The sequence below is a fragment of the Ochotona princeps genome, chromosome 5, assembly GCF_030435755.1.
Source record: "Ochotona princeps isolate mOchPri1 chromosome 5, mOchPri1.hap1, whole genome shotgun sequence".
In the NCBI taxonomy this organism is placed as follows: domain Eukaryota; kingdom Metazoa; phylum Chordata; class Mammalia; order Lagomorpha; family Ochotonidae; genus Ochotona; species Ochotona princeps.
Window position 1 is genome coordinate 80829515 of NC_080836.1, and position 16695 is coordinate 80846209.

Consider the following 16695-nt stretch of genomic DNA (forward strand, 5'->3'; position numbering starts at 1 on the left):
TTCTTTCTTTTATCTTCCACAAAACACTAGACTTGAAGACAATTTCAGGTTTTTTTTCCTACTTTAGAACAAGCCAAAACAGTCAGATGAGGCTCAAAGGGAAGGTTTGTAAGTAAAACATCCTCTTTAAAAGTTGGGCCCAGCTTGGTAGCCTCGTGATTAAATCCTCGCCATGCGTACGTGGGGATTGCATATGAGCACCAGTTCATGTCCCAGCTGTTCCACTTCCTGTCCAGCTCCCTGCTTGTGGTCTGGGACACCAGTGGAAGATGGCCCAAAGCCTTGGGATCCTGCACCTGTGTGGGGGAGCCCAGGGAGGCTCTTGGCTTTGGATCAGGTCACTTGGGAAGTGAACCCTCTGTCTCTCTTCTTTGTAAATCTGACTTTCCAATTAAAAAAAAGGGGGGGGGGATAGATACCACTAGTCCTGAATTTGAGGCTGATCATCTTATAGAGGAGGTATACCCGAAAGGCAGTCTGGAAGTCAGGCACATGTGCATTGCCTGGGGCTCATCCTCTTCTGTGTGCCCTTAGGCAGGTCACTTCACTTTCTGAGCTCCAACCGACTTAATTTATTTCAATTAAAATTGTAATAACAACTCCCACTTTATGATTTGGATTACTAAATAATATATTAAAACTATCTCACACATTCTGAGTTTGCTTTTTTCCCCCCCATTAAATGATCTCTTGTGACTTATTAAGGCTGGGGATTATTTCATTCTGTTTCTATCATGTTTTGCATGCAACCTTTTTCTGTTTCTTTTTCTTTTTTCTTCTCTCTTTTGAAAACAGTAGAGGAACACCTCAAGAATAGGATTGCATCATTACTATACTGATAAGGTTTAGAGGAAACATGTTTCAGGCTTGATGTACAAGTGATTTTTCAAGCTTCTTAAGAAATTAAATAGTATGTTCAAACGTTATTTTTAAATTTTGGTGTTAAAGATCCCCTCTCATGCTTGCTTCAGCAGCATATTACTAAAATTAGAATGATTCAGAAAAGATTAGCATGGCCACTGCACAAGGATGACACATAAATTCGTGTAGTGTTCCACATTTTTACGTCAGTATTATATACCCCTGTTAGATTACAAGTCTCATCTCGATGTAAAAAAAGAGGAAGAAAAAATTCCCTTCTTCAGTCTTACAGTACAGATTAACAAAAAACTTTCATATTTTGTGTTACATCCCAGAAAGCAATAGCAAGCACTTATTTCTCTAAAGAGTAGCTTTTTCTCTTTTGTAAAATTCAATCCACCACCAGACACAGTTCAATAATTTTGAGTGGTGCTTGGGGGTATTGTGAAAGCTAAACTATAGCTTCATGTACAGTGTGCTTATGTAAACTGTTGTGATGTTAACTGAATGGATTTTTCTACCTTATCTTCAAAGGCAGAACTCTGGAGATAGGCTAAGTTTCTCCAGCTACAAGCAGGAAATAGATGACTTTCCAGTTGAGGAGCTAGCCAATCATCTCATAATCATTTCTCTGTCATCCTTCTTACACAATAAACCTGGCAACTTATTCAGAACATGAGCTCACCAGGTCAGCAGGCCAGCAAAGATATGTTGGATCTATTTTAGAATAATTTCTGCCCATAACAAGGCAGAATAGCGTAGGATGGAAGATGATGAAGATGACTTTAGAGTACTTTTTGATTTCCAAAGACAGTTATTTGACCATAGCTATTGAATGAAATGTTACGAAGTATTGTACTTTGGAACCCTGGAGTAGTCAACAGCATGTTTGCAGATGTCTGTTACACAATCACAGAAGGCACCCCTGATCCCACTTTGCAAATAAGAAGTTGCGATAAGTTCATGGAGCCAAGTGGGCAGGAAACCAATCAGTGGGTCACCCCCAATGAACCTGAGTGAAAACTCTCAATACTACCCAGTTTGTACCTATGATGGTGAAATTTCCACGCTATGACAAAAATATAGAAAGACCTTACATTTTCACTGTGCTTTTCTCAAACAATGCTGATTACAATGCTCCAGGGAATCCATTTCCTACTCAAATATGCAATAAAAGTTTTTGCTTACATTTCCAAATCCTATAATCGCAGGGTTACTGAAATACATAGTTTCGCCTTTTGAAATTTAACAGGCCAGACAATAGAGCAGTGATCAAGACCAGGCCCATCCAACCAGGATGAGAAACTTTGCAACTGGATTTTTATTTATATGGAGTTTTAACATTCCACTTAGGCCACACTGGGTTATGTAGATAGTCCTGTAATATTCAAAAGCAGAGGCCTTTTTGCTATCACTGGCGAGAGACAGCTGCTTGCTGGCATTTTGGTTCAGCGGGCTGAACTGCCAGTCGCAATATTGGCCTCCCGTATCAGAATGCTGGTTCAGGTCTCAGCTGCAACACTTCATGTTCAGTTTCTTGCCCATGTGCCTGGAAAGACAGCAGGTAATGGCCCAGTGCCCAAGTAATTGGATCCCAGCTACCCGTGTGAGAGTCTCAGATGGAATTCCTGGCTCCTCTTGACTTTAGCCTGGCCCAGATCTGGCTGATGGTGGGCATTTAAGGGATAAATCAGCAGGTGAAAGATCTCTGACTTTTCCTCTACCCCTGTTACTCTGCCTTTCCAATAAACGCATCTTAAAAAAAAAAAAAGGCAATCCCTAGATTACAAAGTCCGAAGCAAAATTAAGCAAAGTTCGGGTCCTAACGTTAGTACTTAAAGAATTCAGTATGGATAGGTCATAGTCTTCTCAGGCCTGCAGAACCAAGGTACAAAAGGATAATCTTATGAGCTTACAGTGGCATCCTGGGTTACTCTCTAAAGTGCTAATGTTACATTCCTTTTATGCAAAGGTAAAAAGGTTTTTAACTCCTTATAATCTACTAGTGATGTAGTGTAACAAGTCAGTAGGTTGAGTGTAGTTACCCCATTTCCAGTGTTTTACGTAGTCGGATTGAGAAGAGACAAGTACGTAACAAGAGCGGTCACTATAAAACACATGTAATATAATCATTACAAAAATGTTTAAAGTACACTGCTAGAGAGTGGGTCAAGATTTAGGATTAAGATAGAATTAACACTAAAAGGGAAGGACTTCACAGAGAAGGCCTCTTCAAAGAACTATCCAGTCTAAGTAAAATACACATGCACCTGGTATATTTTCTTTGGGGCCTAACAGTCCCTAACAGCATGCACAGTAATACAACTCAAAATTAGATCAAAGTTAGTCCTTGAGACTAGAAGAAAGTGTTTTTAGATATGACACCTTTAATTTAAAAATTGTATTTATTTGTGAGACAGAGAGGGAAAGAGAGCTCCCAACCACTGGTTGACCCCCAATGTGCCCACAATGGATAGCAGGAGCCAAGAACTCATATGGGTTTCCCATGTGGACAGCAGAAAACCAATTACTTAGGCCATTGTGGCTGCCTTCCTGGGCCTGCCCTAGCAGGAAGCTACAAGTCATAAGCTAATGTTGGGTGTTGAACCAAGGCATTCTGATGTTGGATACAAGCATATTAACCAGAAGACTAAACAACCTGCTCCATTCTTTTTAAAGATTAATTTATTTTGATTGGAAAGGCAGACATACAGAGAGGAGGAGAGACAGAGAGGAAGCTCTTCTGTTCACTGAATCACTCCCCACATGGCCACAATGGCTGGAGATGAGCCGATCCAAAGCGAGGAGCCAGGAGCTTCTTTTGGGTTTCCCATGTGCATGCAGGATCCCAAGACGTTGGACCACCGAGTTGCGAACTGGTGCCCATACGGGATCCTGGCACCAGCAAGGTGAGGACTAGGCTACTGCACTGGGCCCACTGCTCCATATTTTTTATGAAATTTTTTCTTTATCAATTTATAGTAATGAACCTTTGTTTTAAACCTAAAAACCTGGTGGTGGAAAATTCTGCTTAGTTATGCAACTAAGAATTAACAGATTTTAAAATTGATTATTTTATTTTTTAGACTGAATAATATCAGAATGCTATTAGGACACTTTGATATTCCCGATATAAGAAAAAGGCAGTTTTTAATACTTGAACAAAGAGCAAGGATTGATCATTTAATTTTTAAAATTGCATGTTTATATATGCCATTTTATTTTGTGCATGCTTCTTCTGTACACTTTATTTCTATACATTGCGTATGTAGCTCAGCACATTAAAATCATATTAGACATATTGTTTTGATGAATGAGAAAGCACTTCCTTCGCTGCACGTTTATTAATACCCATTAACTTCCAGCATCCACTCCAGCTAGAGATACAAGGATCAGTAAAAATGCTCCTTATTCATGAGGTCTCACAGTTTCATAAGGGAGTTACTGATCATGACTGCAAAGAGAGTGTGTGTACAGGGTAAAGGTGGCAGGCCCGGAAGTCAGACCAGTGTATGTGTATCTGTATTTGAAAGGGTGACAGAGAGAAGAAGAGAGTAAAAGCTATTTCATCCAGAGCTTTACTCTCCAAATCTGAGGCTGAAATCAGGAACTAGAAAATCCCTCCAAATCTCCCCAGCACTCTGATATGGGACGTAGGTGTAACTAATGATGACGTACCAGAACACCTGCCAAGGACTTTCATGTAAGTGACTGTATTCAAAATAAATTCCTTCACCTCAGGATTGATACTATCCTTAATAACACATGCATAGACACACACACACACACACGAGTTATATATAAGCACTGACTAAGAGTTGGGAAAAATTTAAAAGATCGTAACATGACCCTGGATAAGTTCTTTGTTCCTTGTCTGGAGAAATACTTGCTGTTAAGTTGTATTTCATGTATGAACAGGGTATTTCTCCATGGTCTATCAGTTATTCTGTGGAACGAGTGATTGGAAGGGGGAATTTCAGTACACACTTTAAGTTGCTTATCTGGTAGACAGACTTAAAATATACCAGATATTGTGTAAAATGTTATGTTCATATTTCCTCTGGAATGTATTATATCTCAAATATAAGGAGGGACAAGCACGATTTTAGAGGTTATCCAGCCATTTTATCTTTCTATTAGTACTTTCACTCTCATTTGTATCAGACTTAAGTAAATACCAGGTTGATTTTTTTTTAAGGCTCTTTCAGCTATTGCATTTGAAATCTACTCCAATTGATTGGGTGCTCTTCAGTAATTTCCTACAATGTGATCATTCCTTCCTTTTTGCATTTTCCTCCAGCAATCATCAGGAAGTAATGTATTCATCAGACATAAGAGAGTGCCCGCACAGAATGTCCCTCTTGCTGAGGCAGACAATTGATCAGCTCTCAGCAGTTGGATTAGAGCGTATCAGTGAGATCTTAGCAAGAAGCTTGGCTAGGTTGCACCGATATTCATCACAAGCAATGAACTCAGCTGTGGGACCGTTTGATGCGAAATAAATAAACGCCTTTAGCAGAGCATTGTCACAGCATCAGGAAGTCCTGCTTAAAAACGGAAGGGATGAGCCGGGTTAGCTTTTGCTGTCACAGCAGGAAGCCATTTTCTTTGTGCTCAAAGTAGTACCTTTCAGCTGGTATTTCCCCTTGGGATTAAACATTGATGCAAAATGTTATCAAAACTAATTACAAATAGTCTCATCAGAGAAGCTCTCTGATTGATCATTAAGTTACCTGGAAGCTTGAGAGTGGTTTTTTTTTTTTGTTTGTTTGTTTTTGTTTTTTTAATGAAGCCCTGTAGACATGTGAATCATTTCTCCTGCACCCTAACAAAATGAGTCAGGATAACCACTATGCCTTCTCCAAGGTTAGCTTTTCATCCCATTTCTCCATGAGCTTTTGGAAGCATCCGCAACGGAAGGGAATCGGAAAATAGGAGGAAACCAGAGAGATGGAAGAAATGTGAGAGTAACGGTTGTGTTAGATACCAAGTGAACGGGCAAGAAACCAAAATGTCCTCCTCCTTTACTCTGGCATCTACGACTGCCTCCAAATTGGGAAGGTCACCATGCAATCCTGCGTGGCTTTGTGCAACCGGCCCTGTCTACTGGAGGTTGCTTGGCCCATCCCCACACCCTTCCCAGCCCCCGACTGGTGAGCAGCTGGACGAGACGGTGCCACCCGGTCCCCAATTTAAGAGGGTAATCGCAGGTCCAGATTATCTGTGCTTTTGACCCACCGCTCGTCCAGCTAAAGTGCCCACAACTATCCCACACATTCATTTGCTACATCATTTCAGAGAATTTAGAACAGTTCTGTTACCAGATTACTTGTTGATCAGAAGGACATCTGTCAGAGACAGGCGAATGGAAGGAGGAATGGAATGCGGGCGGGTCGGTTTGCGGTTTGGTGGAGGGCGCTCCACGTGTTGCGCAGTTTGGAACTCTTTATGATCCTTTATTTGGTATTCTATCGTAGACCACGTAGGACGGTGAGCCCGAGGCGGTTAGGATTCTACTATATCACACGCCCCTTCTTGGAACCGTTTGAGTTACCACGCAAGCCCATCTTCTGTTGGAATTGACTACCTGGGACGCTTAGAATACAACGCAGGCGGCATCCTGTGCTGCTTGGGTGTGCACAGAGTCTCGGCGCCTGGCCCCCTAGAGCAACCAACGTGGTGCTTGCACCAGCTTGGGTCGCGGGCATACTTCCAGAAGCGGCGATCCGTGAACGCGTCGCATGGTTTGGTGCACAGTCAGCTGGGGACAGGGCGGTGCATGAAGGGCTCTGTGTCTTGATTGCATACCGATCCCATTCTCCACAGACGGGTGAAGGGCTCCACGCTGTGGTCGTGTATGCCGTCCCAAAGGCGCAGTTTAGAAACCACTTCATAGGGCGAGCTACATGGCTTGTTTTCTTTCCGACGACTTTGTGCTGTTGAAGAATGACAAGCCAAACTAAATGGAGGTGTTGCTGCGGAATCTGCAAACCTCTGCCTGCCCAGGAATGGGTAGAAAGCCGATCACTGACACTGACATGTAGATATTTAATTGCGAAGCCCAAGCAAGTAGTCCTGTAGCTTTTCCCTAACTTTTGGGCTCCCTGAGGAGTTAGGGGTGAAGGATTTTATGAATTTGATTTGGGGCTGAGAGGTGTGTGGTCAGCGCACTGACTGGTCAGTGGTACCCATGATCTTTTTCCTTGGTGTGCACTCTGCTCTATAGGGAATTCATGAATCCATGTTAGCCAGGTGAGCTGTTATTGGTCTAGGTGGTTGGCTAAAATGGTTGGAGCTGGGCTGGTCTGAAGCCAGGTGGTAGGGGATTCATCCCAGTCTGCCAAAATGTGGAATTACAAGCTCCCAAATATTTGGGCCATCTGCTGCTTCTTTCATAGGCTTGTTAGTAGGGAAATGACTAAAAAATGGAACAGCCAGAACTCCAGTCTGTGCCCATATGAGATGCCCGCATCACAGGTGCGGCTTTATCCTTTTCAGCACAGCCCCTGTCTCCCCATTCTTTTTGAACTTGGATTTTTCACCCCTTTTTACAGTATCTCACATCCCAGCCTCTCATGTCAAGGTTGCAGTAAGGTGTGCCTTTGGGGTAGCTCAGGCCATTTTCTCCTCCAGGAACCATTAGTACCAAATGCACCTGTCTGCTCCTCTTGGAATCTTTGTGCTTCTTTCCACTCAAGTATTCATTTGGAACTCTTTGTGGAGAAGGGGACTGTTTATCCTGGTTATCCCTCTCTTCTGGTTCTGAAACTCTCTGGTGTGCTGAAAACCTAGTTTTCTTATCTTGGAACTTTGTCAGCAACAGGTGGCAGATCTTGGAACCTGCTGGAATTGTTAGTACCTCGAATTCTGTGTTCTGTCTTGTGGAATGCTGCAGGCAGTACTGCCTGTACCCAGACCTGTGTGCTGCCTGATGCCCAGCATTTTATGTAGCACATTCTGCAGAAGGCATGGCTGCTCCTCAAGGGCTTGGTCCTTTCGGCTCCCAGGATTTAGATTGGAAAATGATGGCCATTCCCAACGAAAAATAACAGGTGACATAGTGATCATGCAGAAAGCGCACCTACCAGGACGGATCTCTCAGGCGGGACCACTGGCGGTCTGGCAGCTTACCCAGCTGTGCCTGTTGTTTGGGTATAGCCCACACTTATTTGAGTCGGAGTGGTAAGATACGGACCCCTGCGTGATTGGTAAGAAGGAAGAAGCTTATGGGGCCTCGGGGGCACAGCGGCACGCAGGGCTGCTACAGGGAAGTGCCAGGGGAGTTTAACAGTGGGAGAGCAACCTGCGGGTAGGAGCCTCAGGATGATTTTTGAGCAAAGCAAGGTAAAGAAGCAGTACACAGTTAGTATTATTTCCGATGCTTTTTTCTAAGTTTTTTTTTTTGTTGTTGTTGTTAGGAAAAGAAAATAATCGTTTTACATAGTTTAAGCATATCTGTTTAAGTGGTTGTACAACCTACCCAAAGAACATTTCTATTTTTCAGGTATGAAGCTGTAGGAATATGTCTTATTTCAGAAATATTTGCACCTAACTGAAGGCGTTTTTTACTTCCATATTCATTTCAACTTCTTGAAATGCGCTTGTATAACTGGTGAATGGTAGCGCTTTTCCCACTTCCCCCAGCACTGGTGAGCCTGTTTCTACTCTTTCTAGGATTTGGACTACTTCTGATCCTTGACACGTGTAAGATCAGGCAGTTTTGTGCTTTCATGTTTTCCAGGCAGGGGCAAACTGTTTCCTTTTATTGCTGCGTTGCTGTGCACCCTCACCAGGAGTGCCCAAGCCCAGCCTTGCCATGTCCCACCAAGCATGTATCAGCTTTTATGGCAGAAATTTTATTGGTCTCACCAAGGATCAATAAACACATTTCAATTTGCCCACAATTTCTTAAGTAGATATTTAGTTGATAACAGAGTTCTCCCACCTGGTGGTTCACTTTGCAGATGTGTGTGTGATGGAGGTGGGGGACAAAGCCAGGAGCCAGATAGTCAACCCAGAATGCTGGTTCTGCTGTGTTCCAGGATTACAGCTGGAATTGGAAGCCTGGGCCAGGATTTGTATGCGGGCACTGAGATGAACAAACAACGTCTTAACTGTGAGACTAAAGACACAACCCTGTCCACTGTTCCCAACACACTGTTTTGAAAAATCCAAAAGTGATGTAGTTATGATTGTTTTGTTTTTTTAAAAAGATAATTCGTTTATTTTTCATCTACTTCAAAGGCAGGGGGTGGAGAAGAGAGGGAGAGAGATCTTCCATCTATTAATTCATTCCCAAAATTGCTGCAATAGCCAGAGCCTGGGTCAGATGGAACAAAATCTAGGTTTTCCACATGGGTGGGATCTGCTGCTCCCTCCTACGACGCGTTTTTAAAGCTGGATCACAAGCCGATCTGAACCAGATTGAAATCATCGCAGGGGGTGGCTTTGCTAGCCGTGCCACAGCTCTGACACCTGTGTTCGTTCTTTTTTCTCCCTTCCTTCCTTCTCCCTACTTCCCTCCTTTATTCCTGCCTTCCAGGTCTTCTGAGGCTAAGGCTTCCATCTGAGTCTCCCACCTAGGTGGGTCACCTGCTTCTGCTTTCCCAGTTGTGTCAGCGGAGAGCTGGTTCCAAGAGGAGCAGCCGGGACTGAACTGGCCTGTTGGATACAGGATGCTGGTACAGAATGCCATCGTTGAAAAGCGTGGCTTAACTCATGGTGCCACAGTGATGGTCCATGTAATAAGAGGCTTCTAAAACAGTTGTTTCAATGATTTTCTAGCTTAAAATTTGAAGAAAATATTTCCTCATGAGGATATCAAAGAGTAGTCGTTTCAAATATTGAAAGCTGTTAATTCACATTTTAATATTTTATATACTACACGTTCAAATATTCAATCTTTCATAGCACGTAAAGTTATTAGGAAAACTGTACTACCGTGACCAAAACTGTTCCGGAGTGTACACAGTTCTGACAGCGAGAGTCAAGATCCAGGAGGGGTTTTCTTTAGGAAACAATTCGAGTGGAAAACAGTATGGGAATAGAAGTAATTTAAAGTGTTCAAAACGTACTATTTGCAGGACTGTGACTCTGAATTGCCATTTAGCATGCTTTTGTTTTGTAAATATAAATTCTAATTTGGTCTTGAAGTCGCTTGATGGACCATCTTTTCTTGCTTTAGGGTTTTAGCCGCCGGAAGCTGGGGTTCCTATTTTCTACCTCTGGTCTGTAAGGGAGAATGGGAAGTGAGCAGATCAGCAGGCACAGTTATCAGCTGTAAGGTTAATGTCCTTGTTTTAAGTAGGACCTTCAATTTTTGTTGTTGTTGTTGTTGCTGCTGTTTTCTTTTTTTCCATTTTATTCTTTTAACTTGGGTCTCCAGCCCGGCTTGGTAGTTGGTAGCCTAGCGGCTAAAGTCCTTGTCTTAAACGTGCTGGGATCCCATTCTAATTCTGGCATCCCAGCTTCCCATCCAGCTCCCTGCTTGTGGCCTGGGGAGGCAGTCAAGGACGACCCAAAACCTTGGGACCCTGCACCCGCATTGGAGACCCGGAAGAGGCTCTGGGCTCCTGGCTTTGGATCAGAGCAGTTGCGGCTGTTGCGGCTGCTTGGTGATTGAATCATCGGATGGAAGATCATCTTCTCTGTTTCTCTTTTTCTCTGTATATCTGACTTTGCAATAAAAATAAATCTTTTTAAAAAAATCTGGGTCTCTAATGGGAGATAAGGACTTAGCCACTTGTCCTGCCTGGCCACCGCCCTTCCCTCCTTCCTCCACTCCCTCACGAGGTCCATTAGCTGGAAGGTGATCCAGGAGAATAAGAGTCAAGATCCTGAACCACATTCCACAATACGGGAAGGCAAAGCAGCCAGCGTTGCCCTATGCTCCCTGCCCAAGTGAATTCTTGCATTTAGGAGACTAAACAAAACTTTTTGCTTAGCCCTTCTGATGTTGTTCTGCTGAGTCCTGGTAATATCAAGTAGCTAGCTCCACTTTTAGTTCTCTGTAACCCTGTTATTAGTCAGCTTCCTTCCTCTCTAAAGCATCTTCATTAGAGCCAGTAGGACTAAAGCGACAAAATCCAGAGGGGCTGTGTGACACCTTCGGTGGTGCCTTTGGATTCCTAATGGAAGATTTTCCCCTTCCTGTGGGTTAAGCCGAGCTGTCTGGCTCTGTTCCCTAATATTCTTATCATCTAATCTGTGCTTATTGATTCTTCTAGAAGTGATCGGGGAGGTCCTTCTGTGTGTGTGCACGCACGTTAATGATTCATTTTTTTGTTTGGAAAGGTGAAGTGACAGAACGAGAGAGATCTCCCATCTGCTGATTTACTCTCCAAGGGTCCATCTGGTCTCTGCCTTATGCGGAAGGCAGGTGCCCCATGTACTTGGACCATCAACATCTGCTCATAGTTACATTAACAGGGAGCTGATGGGATGCGGAATAGTCAGCACTCTGAACCAGGCACTTCCATATGGGATGCCCGCCTCCCAAGCAGCAGCTTAACTGCGCCACAAGAGTGGCCCCGTGGGATACTTCTTTATTGTCACCTAATGCCTAAGTGATCGACCTGTGATCAGATATCCTTCTCATAGGAAGCTTATTGATATGGATTATTGATGGTGTTACATCCCAGTAAGCTCGTTGGAAGTTGAAAGTTCAGTAAGTGGAAAATCCAGTTAATGTACCTAAGCTACCAAACAGCAGAGCTCAGCAGTGTGGTGCGCTGCAGGGAATCAGTCGCTTCTCCTCATGATCTTGGGGCTGGCTGGGAGCTGTGGCTCGTGGCTGCTTCCCAAGCCCGGTGAGAGGCGTTGTGCTGCCGGCAGCATTGCTAGACTGCAAAATGAACAAAATGAGAAAATTGAAGCACGATGGCTGCTGAATGCGGGGCGGATTTCCTGCCCTCCTGACATGGCAGAACAATTAAGTTGGAACCATTTGAAGTCTAGGAGGTCTCTGACTGCTGACTGACAGATACTCTCTAGGAAAATCCAGGACCTTGGGGGTTTGGGTCGGGTGTGGCTGTCTTTGCAGCACAGCAAAATCCATGCTGCTGCCAGAGCAGCACGTCCCTAACAACGGGTACCGGAGGGAAGAGGACAGAGAAGAAGGGAATGACGGGGAGGAGGTGCTTTGGTGCTCACCCTCAGACAACAGGGAGGGGGAGAACAAGTGTGTGAAGGTGTTTGGCTTCTTTCTCTCCTGCTCTATCAGAAACTGAACTCGTCCTTGTTTTTTCTCGTTTTCTATTTTCTGCAGGTGAATCTTCAGTTTCTTACTTTGCCTGCTTTCCCTTTACTCCTAATATCCCTGTCCCCCAAAGGGATTCATTAATTATTGTTATTATTATGGTTTTTGAAAGGTAAAGCCAGAGAGACAGGTTTTTGAATCCTCTGGTTTCGTCCCAAAATGCCGTTACAGCTGGAGCTGAATCAGACTGAAGCCAAGCACCCTTCACTGCACTGGAGTCTCCCTTGTGGGTGGCAGGAACCCAAGTACCTGAGCCATCACCTGTGGTCTCCCAGACTCTGCATAAGCATCAGGAAGCTGGGTCAAAAGCAGAGAGTTCAGAACACGAAATAGGCTTCCAAAGCAGTGACTTAATTCTCTGCGATACGATGCCTACTTCCTTTCCCTTGAAGATTTATTTGCTTGAAAGAGGGAGGGAGGGAGGGAGGGAGAGAGAGAGAGAGAGATTGCTCTTCCATCCGCTCATCTATCTGCTCATCCACTCGTTCTCCCTTGACATGTCTGCAGTTGCATGAGCTGGATTGGGCTGGAACCAGGTTCCGAAACTTCATCCCTTATCTCCTACGTAGGTGACAGGAAGTCAAGTAACCGAGCTATCATTTGTCGTTCTCTGCTGTCTCTTGCACACCTCGGCAAGAAGCTGGATCACAAAGAAGCAGTAGCTGAGACTCCAGCTGGCTTTGAAACTGTTGCTCAAGCTGTGACTTAAACTGTTGGGCCACACTGCCCCTGTCCCTTGCCTGTTGGTACTCTTTTTGTTTGAGAGGGCTGGGCTGACAGCCTCACTTGTCTTCTCTTGGGCTCTTGCGTTGCTGCCCATTTGGAAGGGACTAAGGAACACAGAGCTTGAGAGAGCAAGAGGACACTTGCTCAGCCTGCCAGATTGAAAACTGGGAGCCCTTCTGCTTCGCTAAAGCATCCATGGATAGGAGGTCCTGGACTAGTGAAAACACCTCCTTAGCTTTGGTATAAAGAGGAGATGATTGTAGAACAATCAATCAGGTATTCACAGCCTGAAGTCTTCTCCTCTTTTCTCTCTAATTTGTTTTGTTTTGTTTCTGCGAAAGGAGACTGTTGATTAGTAAGAGCCCGTGTCGTGGAGTTTTGCCCATGGCCCAGATACTGGCCCGCAGTTAACAGAAATACAGGAGGAGCACAGCTGAACCCTTTTTTTTTTTTTTTTTTTTTTTTTGCCGCTTTGTCACACACCCCCTACCACGCCCTGTTTCTAATTTGCTAAGCCTTTGTTACCTGACCAGAGGAGAGCTATTCCGTGAGAGCACAAGAAGCTTGTCCACGTGTACAAGTTATGCGGAGCTTCCCGGGAATTCTAAGTCTCTTCAAGCTGTATTTAGAGTACAGGAGAAGAGGGTATAGGTCTCAGTAAATCCTAGGGGCCTAATAGGCCGGGTGTCTCGTTGATTTTCCCAGGTGAAGGGAGACAAGTACTGGGAACCTTTGTAAAGGAGCACACAGACAAAAGCAGAACACAGATGGGCCACTGAGCAATACTGGCTGTTGGAAGAGATCACAGATGGGCTGATGTCAGGGCTAGGCGTCAGGGGAAGCTGGGTTTGGCATGTTGATTGGTAGGTCTTTGATCTTGGATCAGCAGGTGTCCCCTTTGACTTTTTATTTAATGAAAATATTTTTCATGTTTTCTTGCATTTGCAAAGCAGAAACAGAGAGAAGCAGACATACAGGGAGATTTTTCCAGCTACTAGTTAACTTTCTGAACGCCCACAATAACCCAGTCTGGGCCAAGCCGAAACCAGGTGTCAGGATCTTGTTCACAGGGTCTCCCGTGTAAGTAGCAGAAATACCTGCTGCCTCCCAGAATGTGCAGGAAGCTGTAGTCGGCAACAGCAGAGCGGGCGAGAGCACTGTGGTGCAGCAGGTTAGCACGTTAATCTGAAACCTGCAGCATTGCCACTCCAGACTGGCATCGGTTCAAACCTGGCTATTCCACTGCCTATCCAGCTCCCTGGGAATAGTAGCAAAGAATGGTCCTAGCTGCAAACAGCCATTTTCAGCGGATGGAAGAATCTCTCCTTCAGTCTCTCTCTCTCTCTTTCTCTCTCTCTCTCTAACTCTGCCATTCAAATAAATGAATGAATCTTTAAAAATAAACAAAAGGAAACAGAGCTGGAGCTCTCAAGCAGCACCTTATCCACTGTTCCAAATACCTACACTGTGACTGTTTTTTTTTTTTCAACGATTTTTGTATTTTTATTAGAAAGGCAGTTTTACAGATAGGAGAGACACAGAGGGAAAAATCTTCTAACTGCTGATTCACTGCCCAAATGGCCCCAGTGACCAGAGCTGAGCTCATCCGACGCCCAGAGCCAAGAGCTTTCTCCTGGTCTTGCATTTGGGTACAGGGCCCCAAGGACTTGGGCCATCCTCCACTGCTTTCTCAGGCTACAACCAGAAAGCTGGATTGGAAGTGTAGCAGCAGGGACACGAACAGGTGCCCATATGGGATGCCAGTATTTGAAGATGGAGGGTTAGCCTGTTGAACCATGGTGCTGGCTTCTGTGATTGGCTTTTTAATAGCCAAAACGGGTTATTGCATGGTATTGGGCAGAGATTTGAAGATTTTGTCTAATAAATCCTGGATTATTGGGCAGAGTGCTTGCAGCCCCTCTGGTTTTAAGTGATATTAGGGAATCTTGGGGAGCAGCAAGGAAGGTTCTGTTTCTACCTTAAGGAGTTCTGTGTTCCATGTGTGTATTAATATTGTGGAGTTTTGCCCGTAATGGAGGGATTTTATCTAACACTTAACTTTAAAAAAAAATGATTTATCTTTTTATCTACTTAAAGGTAGAATAACAGAGATTTTCCATCCTCTGGCACATTCCCCAAGTGGCTGCACAAGCAAAACCCAGAAGCTTGAAATGCTATCCAGGTCTGCCAAGTGTGTGGCAGGAGCCCAAGCACTCAGTCATCATCTTGCTGCCTTGACAGGTGCCTTAACAGGGAGCTGGATTAGCCTCCACTATGGGATGTCACGTCAGAAGCAGCCGCTTAATGCACCATGCCCCATACCAGCCCCAGATTTAGAACCTAAACTGAAGGACTGTTGAGCTCAAATGGGGGTTAGGAATTTAGGGACGCTACCGGGGACAGAGACGTGAAGCACCGGGAGTCCAGGAGGAATCATTTTATAAGGATGCCTCAATTGGAGGTACCTCAATTCCTGAGAACATCCATCCCTAACATCCCTAAGGCACAGCAGCCTTAGAGCTGAGGAGGAAGGTGCGCTGAGCTGTTAGAGGGCTCGTAACACCATGAAGAGGATGAAAGAAGACGCAAATCATGGCACGGAGGATCAGAGCCCACCCTTGGGTGAACTGTGGGATGCTCAGTGAGCAAAGTGGTGTTTGCGGGGAGTATAACACACATGTTGTGGGGGCAGTGAGTGCTCGTAAGTTGCTCTTTCCCCCCTTTCACTGCAGTGGTTGCTGAAGGCATTGACATGTATTTCCAATGTAAATGATTGCGAGTCAGTGATTGGCAGATCGAAAGGAGCCTCGGGGTCCTTTCAATTAGCAACCCTGTGTTTCTTCTCTTGATGCTGTTCTCTTCCAACCGGACCTGGCAGCACACCTGGAAGTTGACTTGACACTGCTGCTCACCGAGTAGCGCACCTGTAGCCGACAGTGCCGACAAGCACCTGGACCACCAGCCGCTTGTGATTTCGGAGCTTCGCTTTAACATTTTGTTTTTTAAATTAGTTTAATTGTCTTGTCACTCTTCAGCCAGCTCTGTGAATGTTTCTATTTGCCCTACGCCTCCTTTGCCCCCCCACCCCACTCTTCTCTCTCTCTCTCTGTCTCTCTCTCTGTGTCTGTCTTCCTTAAAGAAGCACTTTCAGTGCTGGCATTGTGGCGTGGCAGGTCAAGCCTCCCAAGTGAGACACCAACACCCATATCTGAGTGCTGGTTCAAGTCCTGCTGGTGTGCTGCTGCTGATCCAGTTTCCTGGTCGGAGTGTTTGGCTCCCTGCCACCGATGTGGGAGATGATAAATAAATTTATCAAGATTTATTTATTTTTATTGGAAAGTCGGATATACACAGAGAAGGGGAGACAGGAAGATCTTCTGTCTGATGATTCACTCCCTAAATGGCTGCAATGGCTGGAACTAAGCCGATCCAAAAGCCAGAACCAGGAGCTTCTTCCAGGTCTCCCTTGTGCCTGCAGGGTCCCAAGGCTTTAGGCCGTTCTCGACTGCTTTTCCAGGCCACAAACAGAGAGCTGCATGGGAAGCTGGGCTGCCAGGATTAGAACCGGTGCCCATATGGGATCCCGGTGTGTGCAAAGTGAGGACTTTAGCCGCTAGGCTAAATCAATCTTAAAACAAATGAACAAATACCATCATTGTAGCCCAGGGGTGTGTGTGTGTGTGTGTGTTTTGTTGGCTGCTATTATTTTGGGGCTTGTGTTCAGTGGGGCTGGAGGTGGTTACAAAAGTCTCCGGGATGAGGCAGTGGTTTGGGATGTTCTTCCAGACACGGTGTTATTTCCGTGCCTTCTCCTTCGATGGTGACAGGAAGTCACTGCATTTTCCCTTTGT

At 44.8% G+C, this 16695-nt stretch overlaps 1 non-coding gene across 1 annotated transcript; it reads left to right on the forward strand.

The window, feature by feature from the left end:
* The first annotated feature begins 959 nt into the window (after window positions 1-959).
* On the forward strand, window positions 960-1064 carry LOC118757912 (U6 spliceosomal RNA). The gene has a single exon (XR_004995423.2). It is a non-coding gene; the product is annotated as a U6 spliceosomal RNA (small nuclear RNA).
* Window positions 1065-16695: the final 15631 nt, after the last annotated feature.